The sequence below is a fragment of the Mesoplodon densirostris genome, chromosome 5 (genome assembly GCF_025265405.1).
Source record: "Mesoplodon densirostris isolate mMesDen1 chromosome 5, mMesDen1 primary haplotype, whole genome shotgun sequence".
NCBI lineage: Eukaryota > Metazoa > Chordata > Mammalia > Artiodactyla > Ziphiidae > Mesoplodon > Mesoplodon densirostris.
The window spans coordinates 147698754-147716490 of record NC_082665.1 but is presented as its reverse complement, the minus strand read 5'-3'; the positions used below and the strand labels follow the sequence as shown (position 1 = coordinate 147716490).

Below are 17737 nucleotides of genomic sequence, written 5' to 3'. Positions count from 1 at the left end.
TAGTTTTTATGGTTAAATATCTATTCAAATCTTTTGTCCATTTAAAAATTCTCTCATTTGCCTTATTTTTGAGTTGTAAAAGTTCTTTATATATTCTGGTTACAAGTCCTTTATCTGATATGTGATTGCACATATTTTGTCCCATTGTATGGACTTTCCTCCATTGTTTCATTGAGATATAATTGATATATAACATTATATTAGTTTTAGGTGTATTTCAAAAATTTTTGTTGGTGACTTTTGATGTGCGTGTGTTAAAATTTTGATGACTTTCAAAATACCAAGTTTAAAAACTGGATTGTAAATTTGGTGTTGTATCTAAGAACCTTCTGCCCAACCAAGGTCTTAATGATTCTTCCCCCCCCCCGCCTTGTTTTTAAGAAATGAATCATTTAATTTTTACATCTAAGTCTTTGATCCAATTTGTGTCTTTGTGTGTGGGTATAGTGTGAACTAATAGTTTAAGTTTCTTTTTGAATGTGAATATTCAATTGTTAAGAAGACTCTGCCTTTTACACTTAATTGTCTTGGCACTTTTGTCAGAAATAATTTGACCGTAAGTGTAAATATTTGGTTTTGACTCATAATTCTGTTCCATTGACCTCTTGTATGACTATTCGTGTGCCAGTAGCACACTGTCTTGATTATTGTATCTTTTGAATAAGATTTGAAATGGAGTAGTGTTCAACTCTGCTGTTTTTAAAAGCTGTCATTACAATTCTAGGTCCTTTGCATTTCCCCGTGAATTTTAGTATCAGTTTGTCAATTTCTGATGAATGCCTGCTGGATTCTCTTATAGCTCAATTTGGGAAAACTTGCTATTTTGACAATATTCAGTCTTTCGATTGTGAACATGACTTCAGTCATGAATCATAAATATCACCCTATTTATTTAGATAATCTTTAATTAATCTCTGCAATGTTTTATTATTGTCAGTTTATAAGCCTTACACTTATTCTATTAAATTTCTTCCTAAGTATTTTATTCTTTTTAGTGGTATTGTGAATGGAATTTTAAAAAATACAAGTGGGGGGGCCCTTCAAGGTGGTGGAGGAGTAAGATGTGGAGATCACCTTCGTCCCCACAAATACATCAAAAATACATCTACACGTGGAACAACTCCTACAGAACACCTACTGAACACAGGAAGAAGACCTCAGACTTCCCAAAAGGCAAGAAAATCCCCATGCACCTGGGTAGGGCAAAAGAAAAAAAAACAACATCAGAGAAAAGAATAGGGACAGGACCTTCACTGCTGGGAGGGAGTTGTGAAGGAGGAAAAGTTTCCACACATTAGGAAGCTCCTTCACTGGCGGACACGAGGGTGGGGTGGGGCAGGGGTGAGTTCAGGGGAAGCTTTGGAGCCATGGAGGAGAGTGCAGCAACAGGGGTGCAGAGGGCACCTAAGTTATGACAAAGGAGGCAAAACATACAATGGAGAAAAGACAGCCTCTTCAACAAGTGATGCTATGAAAACTGGACAGCCACAGGTAAAAGAATGAAATTAGAACTCTACCTAACACCATACACAAAAATAATCTCCAAATGAATTAAAGACTTAAATATAAGACCAGACACTATAAAACTCTTAGAGGAAAACATAGGAAAAACACTCTTTGACATAAATCACAGCAAGATCTTTTTTGACCCACCTCCTAGAGTATCGGAAAATAAAACAAAAATAAACAAATGGGACCTAATTAAACTTAAAGCTTTTGCACAGCAAAGGAAACCATAAACAAGACAAAAAGACAACCCTCACAGTGGGAGAAAATATTTGCAAATGAAACAGTAGACAAAGGATTAATCTCCAAAATATACAAACAGCTCATGGAGCTCAATATAAAAAAAACAAACACAGCTCATGGAGCTCAATATCACAAAAACAAACAATCCAGTTAAAAAACTCGTGGAAGACTTAAGTAGACATTTCACCAAGGAACACATACAAATGGCCAAGAGGCAATAAAAAGATGCTCTTAGAGAAACGCTTATCTAAACTACAGTGAGGTATCACCTCATGATGGTCAGAATGGCCATTATCAAAAAATGTAAAAACAAGAAATCCTGGAAAGGTTGTGGAGAAAATGGAACCCTCCTGCACTGTTGGTTGGAATGTAAATTGATACAACTACTAGGGAAAACAGCATGTAGATTCCTTAAAAAACTACAAATAGAACTACCATATGACCCAGCCATCCCACTACTGGGCACATACCCTGAGAAAACCATAATTCAAAAAGAGACATGTACCACAATATTCACTGCAGCAGTATTTACAATAGCCAGGAAATGGAACCAACCTAAATGTCCATTGACAGATGAATGGAGAAAGAAGATGTGGGAGGACCTTCAAGATGGCGGAGGAGTAAGACATGGAGATCACCTTTCTCACCACAAATACATCGAAAATACATCTACATGTGAAACAACTCCTACAGGACGCCTACTGAACACTGGCAGAAGACCTCATACTTCCCCAGCTGTGTGGCTGATACAGTACCTTGGTGCTCCGGCCGGGTGTCAGGACTGAGTCTCTGAGATGGCAGAGCTGAGCTCAGGACATTGGACCCCCAGAGACCTCCTGGCCCCATGTAGTATCAATCGGCAAGAGCTCTCCCTGAGAATCTGTCTCAACGCTAAGACCCATCTCTACTCAAGGACCAGCAAGCTCCAGTGCTGGACACCCCATGCACAAAAACTAGCAGGACAGGAACACAACCCCACCCGTTAGCATAGAGGCTGCCCCAAATCATGATAGGTTCACAGACACGCCCAAACACCACACTGGATGCAGTCCTGCTCACCAGAAAGACAAGATACATCCTTATCCACCCGAACACAGGCACCAGTACACTCCACCAGGAAGCCTACACACCCAAAGAACCAACCTTACCCACTGGGGGCAGACACCAAAACAACAGGAACTATGAACCTGGAGCGTGCAAAAAGGAGACCCAAACACAGTAAATTAAGCAAAATGAGAAGACAGAGAAATACAAAGCAGATGAAGGAGCAAGGGAAAAACACACCAGACCAAACAAATGAAGGAAAACAGGCAGTCTACCTGAAAAAGAATTCATAGTAATGATAGTAAAGATGATCCAAAATCTTGGAAATAGAATGGAGAAAATACAAGAAATGTTTAACAAGGATTAGAGGAACTAAAGAGCAAACAAACAATGATGAACAACACCATAAATGAAATTAAAAATTCTCTAGAAGGAGTCAATAGCAGAATAACTGAGGCAGAAGAACGGATAAGTGACCTGGAAGATAAAATAGTGGAAATAACTACTGCAGAGCAGAATAAAGAAAAAAGAAAGAAAAGAATTGAGGAGAGTCTCAGAGACTTCTGGGACAACATTAAATGCACCAAAAGTCGAATTATAGGGGTGCCATAAGAAGAAGAGAAAAAGAAAGGGACTGAGAAAATATTTAAAGAGATTATAGTTGAAAACTTCCCTAACATGGGAAAGGAAATAGTCAAGTCTAGGAAGTGCAGAGAGTCCCATACAGGATAAATCCAAGGAGAAACATGCCAAGACACATAATAATCAAACTATCAAAAATTAAATACAGGGCTTCCCTGGTGGCGCAGTGGTTGAGAGTCTGCCTGCCGATGCAGGGGACACGGGTTCATGCCCTGGTCTGGGAAGATCCCACATGCCGCGGAGCAGCTAGGCCCATGAGCCATGGCCGCTGAGCCTGTGCGTCTGGAGCCTGTGCTCCACAACAGGAGAGGCCACAACAGTGAGAGGCCCGCGTACTGCAAAAACAAACAAACAAACAAACAAAAACTAGCAAGCAGTATCCCACAACACATTAAAAGGATTATGCACCATGATCATTTTGGGATTTATCCCAGGGATGGAAGGATTCTTCAATATACACAACACAATCAATGTGATACACCATCTTAACAAATTAAAGAATAAAAACCATATGATCATCTCAATAGACGCAGAAAAAGCTTTTTGCAAAATTCTACACCCATTTATGAGAAAAACTCTCCAGAAAGTGGGCATAGGTGGAACTACCACTCACCACTCTTATTCAACTTACTACTGGAAGTCCTAGCTACAGCAATCAGAGAAGAAAAAGAAATAAAATTGAAACAAATTGGAAAAGAAGTAAAACTATCACTCTTTGCCAATGACATGATACTATACATAGAAAATCCTAAAAATGCCACCAGAAAGCTACTAGAACCAAGCAGTGAATTTGGTAAAGTTGCAGGATACAAAATTAATGCACAGAAATCTCTTGCATTCCCATACATTAACAGCAAAAGATCAGAAAGAGAAATTAAGGAAACAATCCCATTCACCACTGCAACAAAAAGAATAAAATACCTAGGAATAAACCTACATAAGGAGGTAAAAGACCTGTACTCAGTAAACTAAAAGACACTGTTGAAAGAAATCAAAGGTGACACAAACAGATGGAGAGACATACCATGTTCTTGGATTGGAAGAATCAATATTGTGGAAATGACTATACTACCCAAAGCAATCTACAGATTCAATGCAATCCTATCAAATTACCAGTGGCATTTTTACAGAACTAGAACAAAAAGTCTTAAAATTTGTATGGAGACAGAAAAGACACCAAATAGCCAAAGCAGTCTTGAGGGAAAAAAACAGAGCTAGAGGAATCAGGCTCCCTGACTTCAGACTATACTACAAAGCTACAGTAATCAAGACAATATGGTACTGGCACAAAAACAGAGATATAGATCAATGGAACAGGATAGAAAGCCCAGAGATAAACCCACACACCTATAGTCAACTTATCTATGACAAAGGAGGCAAGGATATACAATGGAGAAGAGACAGTCTCTTCAATAAGTGGTGCTGGGAAAACTGGACAGCTACATGAAAAAGAATGAAATTAGAATGCTCCCTAACACCATACACAAAATAAACTCAAAATGGATTCCAGATCTAAATGTAAGACCAGACACTATAAAACTCTTAGAGGAAAACATAGGAAGGACACTCTCTGACATAAATCACAGCAAAACCACATCCTAGAGTAATGGAAATAAAAACAAAATTAAACAAATGGGACCTAATGAAACTTAAGAGCTTTTGCACAGCAAAGGAAACTATAAACAAAACGAAAAGACAACCCTCAGAATGGGAGAAAATATTTGCAAATGAAGCAACTGACAAAGGCTTAATATCCAAAATATACAAGCAGCTCATGCAGCTCAATATTAAAAAAACAAACAACCCAATTCAGAAATGGACAGAAGACCTAAATAGACATCTCTCCAAAGAAGATACAGACAGATGGCCAACAGGCACGTGAAAAGATGCTCAACATCACTAATTATTAGAGAAATGCAAATCAAAACTACAATGAGGTATCACCTCACACTGGTTAGAATGGGCATCATCAGAAAATCTACAAACAATAAATGCTGGAAAGGGTGTGGAGAAAAGGGAATCCTCTTGCACTGTTGGTGGGAATGGAAATTGATACAGCCAGTATGGAGAACAGTATCAAGGTTTCTTAAAAAACTAAAAATAGAATTACCATATGGCCCAGCAATCCCACTACTGGGCATATACCCAGAGAGAACTGTAATTCAAAAAGACACATGCACCCAATTTTCATTGCAGCACTATTTACAATAGCCAGGACATGGAAGCAACCTAAGTGTCCATTGATGAATGGATAAAGAAGATGTGGCACATATATACAATGGAATATTACTCAGCCATAAAAAGGAACGAAACTGGGTCATTTGTAGAGACTCGGATGGACCTAGAGACTGTCATACATAGTGAAGTAAGTCAGAAAGAGAAAAACAAATATCATATATTAATGCATATAGGTGGAATCTAGAAAAATGGTACAGATAAACCGGTTTGCAAGGCAGAAATAGAGACACAGGTATAGAGAACAAACGTAGGGACACCAAGGGGGGAAAATGGTAGGGGGTGGTAGTGGGATGAATTGTGAGATTGGGATTGACATTTATACACTAATATGTATAAAATAGATAACGAATAAGAACTTGCTCTATAAAAAATAAAATAAAATGCAAAAATTCAAAAAAAGGTTAAAAATGTGGGTAAGGCCTTGGCTGTGGAGGGTGGAGCCTAAGCAGAGGTAGGGTTTTAGAAGTGGGCAGGGCCTATGCTTAGGACCCACAGGGCTGGAAAAGGCCCTGGGGGATTTGGGGGTGGAGCTTAGGTTCTACAGAAAAGAAGGGACCCAGGCGTGCCTCTGATCTCAGAGCTCAGGGGAACCCACCAAGGAACCCAGCAGGCTTCCGGGGCCCAAATGGGCGGGACAAACGCCCTCAGCTCCTCTCCTGCTCCTCTGGTCATGGAGGGCCCCTCCTGCCTGCCTCCCCTGTTCTGTCCTGGCCTCCCTCCTATGCCCTCAGGACCAACGTGGCCAAGAGGGGGCTTCTGAGGGAGTAGGACCCGGCCCGAGAACCAGGCAGATTTCCCTGGCCGATCGGGCAGGGGAAATGCTGAGCACTCTCACTCCTGATCCGAGTCCCCGAGTGTCCCTCCAGGCGTGGGAACCCCTCCCCACTCTCAGCCACCCCTCAGGGGTGCTGGTCCTGTCTAGCCTACACTTCTCCTCCCCACTCAGTCCCCCATGTCCTACCGGTTCACTTGGGCATTCCTCCTGTTTCCTTGGTTGTCAAGGTCCCCCACCAGCATCCAGTAGGCACCCTAGACATGGGGAGACACAAACTCCACGTCTTCCCACACCACCATCTTGATTCCACCCTAATTTAGCATTTTATATCATTCCATTTTCTCTTGTTTCTTAGCATATTAATTACAGTTTTTTTTGTTTTTTTGTTTTTTGCTTTTGAAATGGTTGCCCTAGAGTTTGCAGTGTATATTTACAAGTATTCCAAGCCCACTTTCAAATAACACTATAACACTTCACAGGTCATGCAAATACCTTATAATGGCAAAGTATTCATAATTTCTCCCTCCTGACCCCCGTATCATTGCTGTCATTCATCCCACTTATAATCTATAATCATCGAATGCATTATTAGTGTTATTTCAAACACCTGTTATCAATTAGATCAAATAAGAATAAGGAAAATAAACGTTTTTGTTTTACCTTCACTTATTCCTTTTCTAATGTTCATATTTTCTTTTTTTAAAATCCAAGTTTCTGACCCATATTATTCTCTTTCTCTCTGAAAAACTATTAGGATTTCTTACAAGGCAGGTATGCTGGCAACAGATTTCCTCAATTTTTGGTTCTCTGAGAAAGTCTTTGTTTCTCCTGCATTTTTGAAGGAAATTTCATAAGATACAGAATTCTAGGTTGATGATTTTTTTCTCTCAACACTTTAAATATTTCACTGTACTCTCTTCTTTCTTGCATGGTTTCTGGTGAGAAGTCAAATATAATTCTTATCTTTACTTCTCTATAGATTAACTCTTTTTTTCCTCTGGCTGCTTTCAAGATTTTTTTCTTTCTCTTTGATGTTCTTCAGTTAGAATATGATATGCCTAGATTGATTGTTGTTGTTGTTATTATTATTTATTGCAATTATAACACCATTTATTGAAGAGGCTGTTTTTTTCCCCATAGTATAGTCTTGCCTCCTTTGTCATAGATTAATTGCTCATATATCAATAAATGTGGGTTTATTTCTGGGTTCTCTATTCTGTTCCATTGTCTATGTGTCTGTTTTATGCTAGTACTATAGTGTTTTGATTACTGTAGCTTTGTAGTATAGTTTGAAATCAGGGCGCCTGATATCTCCAGCTTTGTTCTTCTTTCTCAAGATTGCTTTGGCTATTTGGGGTCTTTTGTGGTTCTATACAAAATTAAAAATTATTTGTTCCAGTTCTGTGAAAAGTGCCATTGTTTTTTTGATAGAGAATGAATTGAATCTGTAGATTGCCTTGGGTAATATGTTCATTTTAACAATATTAATTCTTCCAATTCATGAGCATGGTATATCTTTCCATCTGTTTGTATCCTTTTCAATTTCTTTCATCAGTGTCTTTGGTTTTCAAAGTATAAGTCTTTTGCCTCTTTGATTTGTTTATTCTTAGTGACAAAGTTGGCTCAGAAGACTTAACTCTGCCTGACGGGTTTACCTCAGCTTCAAAGCTTCCAAACTGGAACCAAACAGGTACATTGCAGCTGAAAAAAATTATCTCTTCTTGATGGACTGATTTCTTTATCCTTATGTAATTAATGTTATTTGTCTCTCATTATAGTTTTGTTTTAAAGTCTATTTTGTCTAATATAAGTACTACTGCCTGAATTTTTTTTTCATTTTCATTTGCATGGAAAACTTTTTTTCCATCCTCTCACTTTCATTCTGCTTGTGTCTTTAGCTCTGAAGGGAGTTTGTTGTAGGCAGCATACATATAGATCTTGTTTTTTAGTCTGTTCAGCCAGTCTGTGTCTTTTGATTGGAGCACTTAGTCCATCTACATTAAAGTAGTTATTGACAGGTATATGCTGATTTTCATTTTTAAAATTACTTTCTGCTTAGCCAGCTCTGGTGTCATCGCGGTCGAATGAGCTTCCCCAAGTGGCTGCTGCCAGTGTCTCTGTTCCTGGGGGAGTCCCCGTTGCCTCCTGCCTCTCCAGGAGGCTCTCTAAGATCAGCAGGTGAATCTGACTCAGGCTCTTTTCAAACTACTGCCCCTGCACTGGGACTGGGAGCATGAGAGATTTTGTGTGTGCCCTTTAAGCGTGGGGTCTCTGTTTCCTATAGCCCCCTGGCTCTCCCAAACAGAAGCCCCACTGTTTTTCAAAGCCAGATGTTCTGTGGGCTTGTTTTCCTGATGCAGGACCCCTGAGTTGGGGGCCCCAATGTGGGTCTTGGACCCATGGCTCCTTGGAAAGGACCTCTATGATTGTGCTATTCCTCTTGTTTGTGGGTTACTGACCCAGGGGTGTGGGTCCTGACTGTCTGGCACTTCTGCTCATCTCACTGTGGTTCCTTCTTTATGTCTTTAGCTGTAGAAAATCCTTTCTGCTAGTCCTCAGATTGTTCTCATAGATAGTTGCTCTGTAAGTAGTTATAATTTTGGTATGTCTGTGTGACGGGGTGAATTCTCGCTACTTCATCATCTTGGCCACTTCTCGTGTGTGGATATTAAAAATGATTCTTGTCCACTTTAGGGGTCTGTCATTTCTCTTTGATTCTTAGAATTTCCATCTCTCTGCTTACATTCCCCATGTGTTCTTTCATGTTAGAAAGAGCCCTTGGCATATCACACATAGTTATTTTCAATTCCTGGTCTAATTATGCCAACATCACTAACGTATCTCAGTGTGGTTACGATGCTTGCTCCGTCGCTTTAAACTGTGCTTTTGGTTTTTAGTCTGCCTTGTAATTTTTTGTTGAAATTGATGTACTAGGTAAAAGGAACTATAGTAAACAGGGCTTTAGTGATATGGTGGTAAGGCATGGGGGGAAGGGAAATGTTCTATAGTCCTCTGATTAAGTTCTCAGTCTTTTAGTGCGCCTGCATCCCTGTGCTATGAACTCCACACGTGCTTCTTAGTCTACTCCAGTATGGGACAGAATGGCTAGAGGGAGCTGAGTTGGGCATTTCTCTTTCCCCACATTAGTCAAGCTCTAATAAAATCCCAATAGGTTAGGCTCTGGTAAAATATTTTCTCTTGAGGTAAGGCCTTGTTAAGAACAGAATGTTCTGGCATATTTCAAAATGGTTACGTTCCCCCCTCCCTCTGTTGGAAGCAGGAAGGGAATTTTTTCCCATCTTCACTGGTAGAGCTCCTGGAGGTAAAACTCACAGGAATGTGAATTCACTTCTCTACATTATGATTCTGTGTATTCATCTGTCCATCTCTCCAATTTTGGGGGCAACAGTTTCCCTGTGACCTCAGTTGTCTGATGGCTCTAAGAAGAGTTGTTGATTTTCAGTTTGTTCAGCTTTTTACTTGTTTTTAGGATGAAGTGACAGTTTCCAAGCTCCTAAAATACTGGATAGGAAACTGGAAGTCTCTCTATAGCATTTTAATATTAATCCACATATTTACCATTTCAGCGCTCTTTATTTCTTCCTGTGGATTTGAGTTGTTGTGTAAGGTCACTTCCTTTTACTTGAAGGACATTAGTATATCTTATAAGGTAGGTCTGCCAGGAATAAATTCTCTCTGTCTTTGTTTATGGAGGAATATCTTTGTTTTGCTTTCATTTTTGTTTTTGTTTTTGTTTTTGTTTTTTTTTTGCTGTACGCGGGCCTCTCACTGTTGTGGCCTCTCCCGTTGCAGAGCACAGGCTCCGGACGCGCAGGCCCCGCAGCCATGGCTCATGGGCCCAGCCGCTCCGCGGCATGTGGGATCTTCCTGGACCGGGGCACGAACCCATGTCCCCTGCATCGGCAGGCGGACTCTCAACCACTGCGCCACCAGGGAAGCCCTGCTTTCATTTTTGTAGGATGATTTTGCTGGATATAGAATTCTTGGTTGACAGATTTTTTCATTCAGCACTTTGTATATGTCATTGCATTGCCTTCTGGCCTCCATTGATTAATATGAGCAATTAGCTGTTAATTGTATGTGTACTCAATTCTACAAGTCATTTTTCTCTTCTGCTTTCAAAATTTTCTCTTTGGATTTGGCTTTCAAGAATGTGACTATGGTGTGTCTACTTCTGGACTTTTTGTATTTATCCTACTTGGAGTTTATTAAACTTATTGGATGTGTAGATGGTTTTTTCATCAAATTTGAGAAGTTATTTTGCCCCCTTTTTTCTTTCTCCTCTCCTTCTGGGACTTCCATTATACCTATTTTGGTACATTTGCTATTTTCTTACAGGTCTCTGAAATGCTGTTCATGTTTCTCTAAATCACTAGTCTGTATGTTTTTCAGATAGGATAATTTCTATGGATTTATTTCACATTCAGTGATTCTTTCTTCTGCTATGTTTACTCTGCTGTTGAGCCTCTCTAATGATTTTTTTTTAAATTGAAGTTTGGTTGATTTACAATGCCATGTTAATTTCAGGTGTACAGCAAAGTGATTCAGATATATATGTGTATGTACATATATATATATTTTTCTTGATTGTTTTCCATTATAGATTATAACAAGATATTGAATATATCCCTGTTATATACCTGTGCTATACAGTAAATCATGTTGTTTATCTATTTTATAGATGGTAATGTGTATCTGTTAATCCCATACTACTAATTTATCCCTCTCCTGCCTTCCCCTTTGGTAACCGTAAATCTATTTTCTATGTCTATAAGTCCTTTCTGTTTTGTAAATAAGTTCATTTGTACTATTTTTTAGATTCCACACTTAAGTGATATCATATAATATTTGTCTTTGTCTGACTTACTTCACTTACTATGATAATTTCTGGGTCCATCCATGTTGCTGCAAATGGCATTATTTCATTCTTTTTTATGGCTGAGTAATAGCCCACTGTATATGTATACCACATCTTTATCCATTCATCTGTTGATGGATACTTAGGTTGCTTTCATGTCTTGGCTATTGTAAATAGTGCTGTTATGAATATTGGGGTGCATGCATCTTTTCAAATTAGAGATTTTGTGTTTTCTGGATATACGCCCAGGAGTGGGATTGCTGGACCATATGGTAACTCTAGTTTTAGTTTTTTTTTAAGGAACTTCCATACTGTTTTACATAGTGGTTGCTCCAGTTTACATTTCCACCAACAACCAATTTACATTTCCACCAATTTACATTTCCAGTTGCGTAGGATGGTTCCCTTTTCTCCACACCCTCTCCAATATTTATTATTTGCAGACTTTTTGATAATGGCCATTCTGACAGGTGTGAGGTGATAACTCATTGTAGTTTTGATTTGCATTTCTCTATTAATTAGCAATGCTGAGCATTTATTCATGTACCTGTTGGCCATCTGTATGTCTTCTTTGGAAAAATGTCTGTTTAGGTCTTCTTCCCATTTTTTGATTGGTTTGTTTTTTGTTGTTGTTGAGTTGTATGAGCTGTTTGTATATTTTGGAAATTAATCCCTTGTCAGTCACATGCTTTGCAAATACTTTCTCCCAGTCCATAGGCTGTCTTTTCATTTTGTTTATGGTTTCCTTTGCTGTGCAAAATCTTACAAGTTTGATTATGTTCCATTTATTTTTGCTTTTATTTCTTTTGCTTTGGGAGACTGACCTAAGAAAATATTACTACAATTTATGTCAGAGAATTTTTTGCCTATGTTCTCTTCTAGGATTTTTATGGTGTCATGTCTTATATTTAAGTCTTTAATCCATTTTGAGTTTATTTTTGTGTATGGTGTGAGGGAGTGTTCTAACTTCATCGATTTATATGCGTTTGTCCAACTTTCCCAACACCACTTGCTGAAGAGACTGACTTTTCTCCATTGTATATTCTTGCTTCCTTTGTCAAAGGTTAATTGACCATAGGTGTGTGGGTTTATTTCTGAGCTCTCTGTTCTGTTCCATTGATCTATATGTCTGATTTTGTGCCAATATCACATTGTTTTGATTACTGTAGCTTAGTAGTATTGCCTAAAATCTGGAAGGGTTATGCCTCCAGCTTTGTTCTTTTTCCTCAATATTTCTTTGGCAATTTCCTTTATCAGTGTTTTATAGTTCTCAGCATATAGTTCTTTTATCTCCTTGGTTAGGTTTATTCCTAGGTATTTTTTTTATGAGCGATTTTAAGTGAGCTTTTTTTTTTTTTTTTTTTTACCTTGTCTTCTGATATTTCATTGTTAGTGTAAAGAAATACAGCAGATTTCTGGATATTAATCTTGTATCATGCTACCTTGCTGAATTCATTTATCTGTTATAATAGTTTTTGTGTGGAGTCTTTAGGGTTTTCTATATATAGTATCATGTCATCTGCATATAATGACAATTTTACCTCTTCCCCTCCGATTTGCATACATTTTATTTCTTTTTTTGTCTGATCCCCATGGATAGGGCTTCCAATACTATGTTGAATAGAAGTGGTGAGAGGATGCATCCTTGTCTTGTTCCAGAATTTAGGAGGGAGGCTTTCAGCTTTTCAGCTTTAGTATTATGTTGGCTATGGGTTTGTCATAAATGGCTTTTATGTTGAAATATATTCCTTCTATACCATACACTTTGGCAACGGTTTTTATCATGAATGGATGTTGAATTTCATCAAATGTTGTTTTCTGACTCTGTTGAGATGATCATGTGCTTTTTGTCTTTTCTTTTGCTGATGTGGTGTATCATATTGATTGATTTGCATATATTGAACCATCCTGTGACCCTGGAATGAGTCCAACTTGATCATGGTGTATGATCCTTTTTATGTTGTTGGATTCGGTTTGCTAATATTTTGTTAAGGATTTTTGCATCTATATTCATCAAAGATAGTGGCTTGTAATTTTCTTTTTTTTGTAGTTTCTTTGTCTGGTTTTGGTATCTGAGTGATGTTGGCTTCATAGAATGACTTTGGGAGTGTTTCCTCCTCTTCAGTGTTTTCAAAGAGTTTGGTAAGGATCACTGTAAGTTCTTTGTGTGTTTGGTAGAATTCCCCAGTGAAGCCATCCAGTCCTGGACTTTTGTTTACAGGAAGTTTTGTTTGTTTGTTTGTTTTTTCCTAGAAAACAGCATGTTTATTGGGGGTAGCCTCACTCCTTGGGGGAGAAGTGCATCTTGTCATTGATCATCTTGCGTGCTTGGGGTTCAGGGGCTTGAGGATCTGGACCAGCACATTCACCCTCTGCTTGCTGCTCAGCCCCATCTTCTTGGTCTGGAACTTTTTCAGAAGGTCCTTGGTGGTCATGGGCTTCTGTGTCATGTAGCGGCACATGGCATCCTTGGTCACCTGCACATTGCCGCTGCTGGGGGTCGACTTCCCAGACTGGGGCTGAGGGATAGACTTCCCCAACAGGCTCTGGGGCCTGGGGTCCAGCCACAGCCTCTTGGCCACTGGTGTGTGGCTGGTCCGCTTCTGCTTCTCCAGCTTGTTGGTGGCCGCCTGCAGGGTGGAGGAGGTGCTGCCCGTCTCCATGGTGGGTGTGCCTGGCTGGCTGTTGACCCGGGAGCTGCCTCCCTATGGCTTCCACTCCTTCTTGGGGGGTGTCTTCTTCTTCGCCATGAAGAGCTCCAAGGAGACCTCACAGTCGATGTCACTCTCCTCCAAGCTGTCTGACTCCTTGCTGCTGTCTTTCCTCCGCTTCTTCTCCTGTGGTGTGGGTGCCTTCTTCTCCTCCTCCTCCTCGTCCTCCTTGGGTGGCTTCTCCTCCTCACTCTCCTCGCTGCTCTCACTCTGCTCATCCACGCCCTTGGGGCCCTCCTCCTGCTGGGTGACCTTGGGCTTGCCCTCCTGCTCGTCATGGGAGCTGCTGAAGCCGTCGGACATATAGCCCACCTCCTGGCCCTCAAAGTCCCTGCTGTCACTGTCCTCAAAGGCCTCGTCATCTGACCCCTTCTTCTTCCTGCCTCCCTTGCTGGGCAGCACCTTCTTCTTGGCCTTGGGAGCTCTGCCGCCTCCTCGCTGCTGGCCTCGCTGTGGTCAGACGACATCTCCATGTCGTCCTCCAGGTCGTGGATGCTCAGGTCACGGGCCTTCTTGCTGCCGCACTTCTCCTTCTTCTTGTCCTGGTCCTGGTCCTTGAGCCGCTGCTGCTGCATGATGCCGAAGTGGTTCAGGACTTTGTTTCTCCTCTCCCACTCCTCCTCGGCCGTGAACATGTGGTATTTAGCCAGCAGCATGAAGTTGTACCAGTTGTGCAGGGGGAAGACCTCAAAATCTCCATCAGAGCACTGCGTAAAGATGTAGTAGGATGTGTTCTCTGTCAGGCCTCCCTTCTTTATGCCCTTGAACTTCTGGCCTGATTTGCTGTTGACACGGAGCAGCCAGGCCTGGTCCTTGGGCCGGAACCCCTTGAGGACAATGCTGTACTTTTTCCTCTGCGCCTCCTTCTGGAGCTTGCAGTTGACCTTGCTGCTGGCACCCGACTGGGACATCTCTGACTCTTGGTAAATCTTGTTGCTCAGGTCACATTCCAGCCGGGCCTGATTCCAAGTAGTGAGGTTGACTTTATCGGCTGCATTGAAAGCCATGATATTATACTTTTTGGTGGTATTTTTGGGAACTCAGACGGCATACTCTCAGTGACATTCTGGCTGCTGGGGCCGAGGGCTACCATGGGCGATGGGTGATGGTAGGGGCTGGTCTGAACATAGTCCTTTTTGCCTCCCCGAGGGTCCGCATCCCTCGGTCCAGTGGAAGCTGCCCTAGAGGTGTCGGGCCTCTGGCTCTGACCAAGGACCCCAAGCCCGGGGTACAGTGGATCCTGGGAAAAGCTATACGGAGGCAGCGCTGGGTCAGCGGTCAGCCTCTGAGGCCTCTTGTGCCACACCTGTGCCTGCGTGGCTGCCTATACTGGAAGGGAAACTCCAGCAGGCCACGTCACTGCAGCCGACTCTGAGTTAAAGGCAGCTCTTTCTGCAGCTGGCGTGCTGGCTGACTGCAATATATAGCACCAATAACCCCATCATGCTGCCTACAGGGAGTTTTTAAATTACAGATTCTATTTCACTTCTAGTGATTGGTCTGTTCAAATTATCTGTTTCTTCTTGATTCAGTTTTGGCAGGCAGTATGTCTCTAGAAACTTTTCTATTTTTTCTAAGTTGTCCATTTTGCTGGCAAATAACTGTTTATAATATTTTCTAATGATTTTTTTGTATTTCTGCAGTATTGAGTGTTATTTCTCCTGTTTCATTTCTTGTTTTGTTTATTTGGGTCCTCTCTCTTTTCTTCTTGGTGATTCCGGCCAGAAGTTTGTCAATTTTGTTTATCCTTTCAAAAAACCAGATCTTGGTTTTGTTGATTTCTCTATTGTTTTTTAAATTTCTATTTTATTTATTTCCTCTCTGGTCTTTATTATTCCTTCATTTAAGTTTTGTTTGTTCTTCTTTTTCTAATTAGGTGGTAGGTTAGGTTGTTTATATGGGATTTTTCTTTTCTTTTCTTTTTTTGTGGAGGCCTATATTATTATGAACTTCCCTCTAAGGACTGCTTTTGCTGCATCCCATAGATTTTGTATGGTTGTATTTTCATTGTCATTTATCTCGAGATTTAAAAAAAATTTCCTCTTTAATTTCATTGTTTTTTTTTTTAGTAGCATATTGCTTAATCTCTAGTGAATTTTTCATTTCAATTATTGTACTTCTCAACTTCAAAATTTCCCTTTAGGTCCTTTTTTATCTCTTAGTTGAGGATCTCTGTTTATTGATTTATTATTGTCACATTTTAACTTCATTGAAGCATGGTTTCCTTTTGTTCTTTGAACATAAGTATAATAGCTGCTTTGAAATATTTGTCTGCTGAACCCAGTGTTCAGTGAGGTCACAGAGAGGCAGTTTCTATTGGGTCACAGAGAGGGTCACAGAGAGGGTCACAGAGAGGCAGTTTCTATTGCCCCCCTTTACCCCTGAATATGAGTCACACTTTCCTGCTTCTTTGAATGTCTCAATTTTTTTTTGAGAACTGAACATTTTAGATAATATATTGTAGCAATTTTGGATTCTGACTTTTTCCTCTGGAAGATTTTTGTTGTTGCTATTTTGCGTTTGTTTGTTCCTTGTATAGTAACTTTTCTGGGCTTAATCTGTAAAATTTCTCTCCCTTGAAGTGTGGCTACTGATGTGTCTGCTCTTTAAAAACAATACTGTTCTTTAAAATTTTATCTATTTAAAAAATTTTAAGCCTTGCTTTCTAGAGGTTGCCCCTGTTTCTGAATAGTTTTGTTGTCTTCTCAGGCAGAGATTATTCTCAAACACCTCAAACCAGTAAGACTTCCATGCTGTGTTTATGGAACTGTGTCTGGGTAGGGGAGCACACTCAATACTTAGGCTGTTTTTAAGGGCCTGAAATTTAATTCCACTCTACTATCTCATATCTTTTCTGAGCACGTGCACCACCTCAGGGATGGCCAGGAATACGTGGCAAAGCTGGGTCCTTTCTAGTCTCTGTTGTGCACATGTGGATGCTCAGTCAGGACTATGCTTCTTCCAACCAGGACAGCAGCCTCAGTCTAGTAGAGCCCTTCGCCCTTCCTGCTTGCCTGCCTCTGAGACTGGCAATGCTATTGGATGGGAGTGTCATCTACCATGCCAGATCTGGTGAACTCCCCTTGGATTGCAGTAGAAAAGCTACCCGTCTTCCCAGACTGCACCACCCTGGCCAAACGTCTATGTCAACTGAACTGGTTGGAGGGGATGTGAGAAGCTCGAGACCAGAATGCCACCGAATGCAATTTTAAAATCATAAGAAGTTCTTAGATTTTTGTACGCCTTTTGTCAATTTTTAGAGTGAAATGATTATTTATGTCAATTTTGTCCAACCTTATTTATTTATTTATTTTTGGCTGCCCTGGGCCTTTGTTGCTGTGCACGGGCTTTCTCTAGTTGTGGCGAACGGGGTTACTGTTTGTTGTGGTGCACAGGCTTCTCATTGCAGTGGCTTCTCTTGTTGTGGAGCGTGGGCTCTAGGCACGTGGGCTTCAGTAGTTGTGGCTTGTGGGCTCAGTAGTTGTGGCTCACGGGCTCTAGAGTGCAGGCTCAGTAGTTGTGACGCACAGGCTTAGTTGCTTCGTGGCATGTGGGATCTTCCAGGACCAGGGATCAAACCCGTGTCCCCTGCATTGGCAGGCAGATTCTTAACCACTGTGCCACCAGGGAAAGCCCCTTGTTCAACTTTAAAGTTGATTTTTGGGGAGAGGACAGAATTTGTCAATTTCACTCAGCCAT

The 17737-nt window shown here is 40.6% G+C and overlaps 1 pseudogene; it reads right to left on the bottom strand.

Moving 5' to 3' along the window:
- Positions 1–13607: 13607 nt before the first annotated feature.
- LOC132491360 (general transcription factor IIF subunit 1-like) lies at positions 13608–15131 on the bottom strand (annotated as a pseudogene).
- Between the last annotated feature and the right edge of the window lie 2606 nt (positions 15132–17737).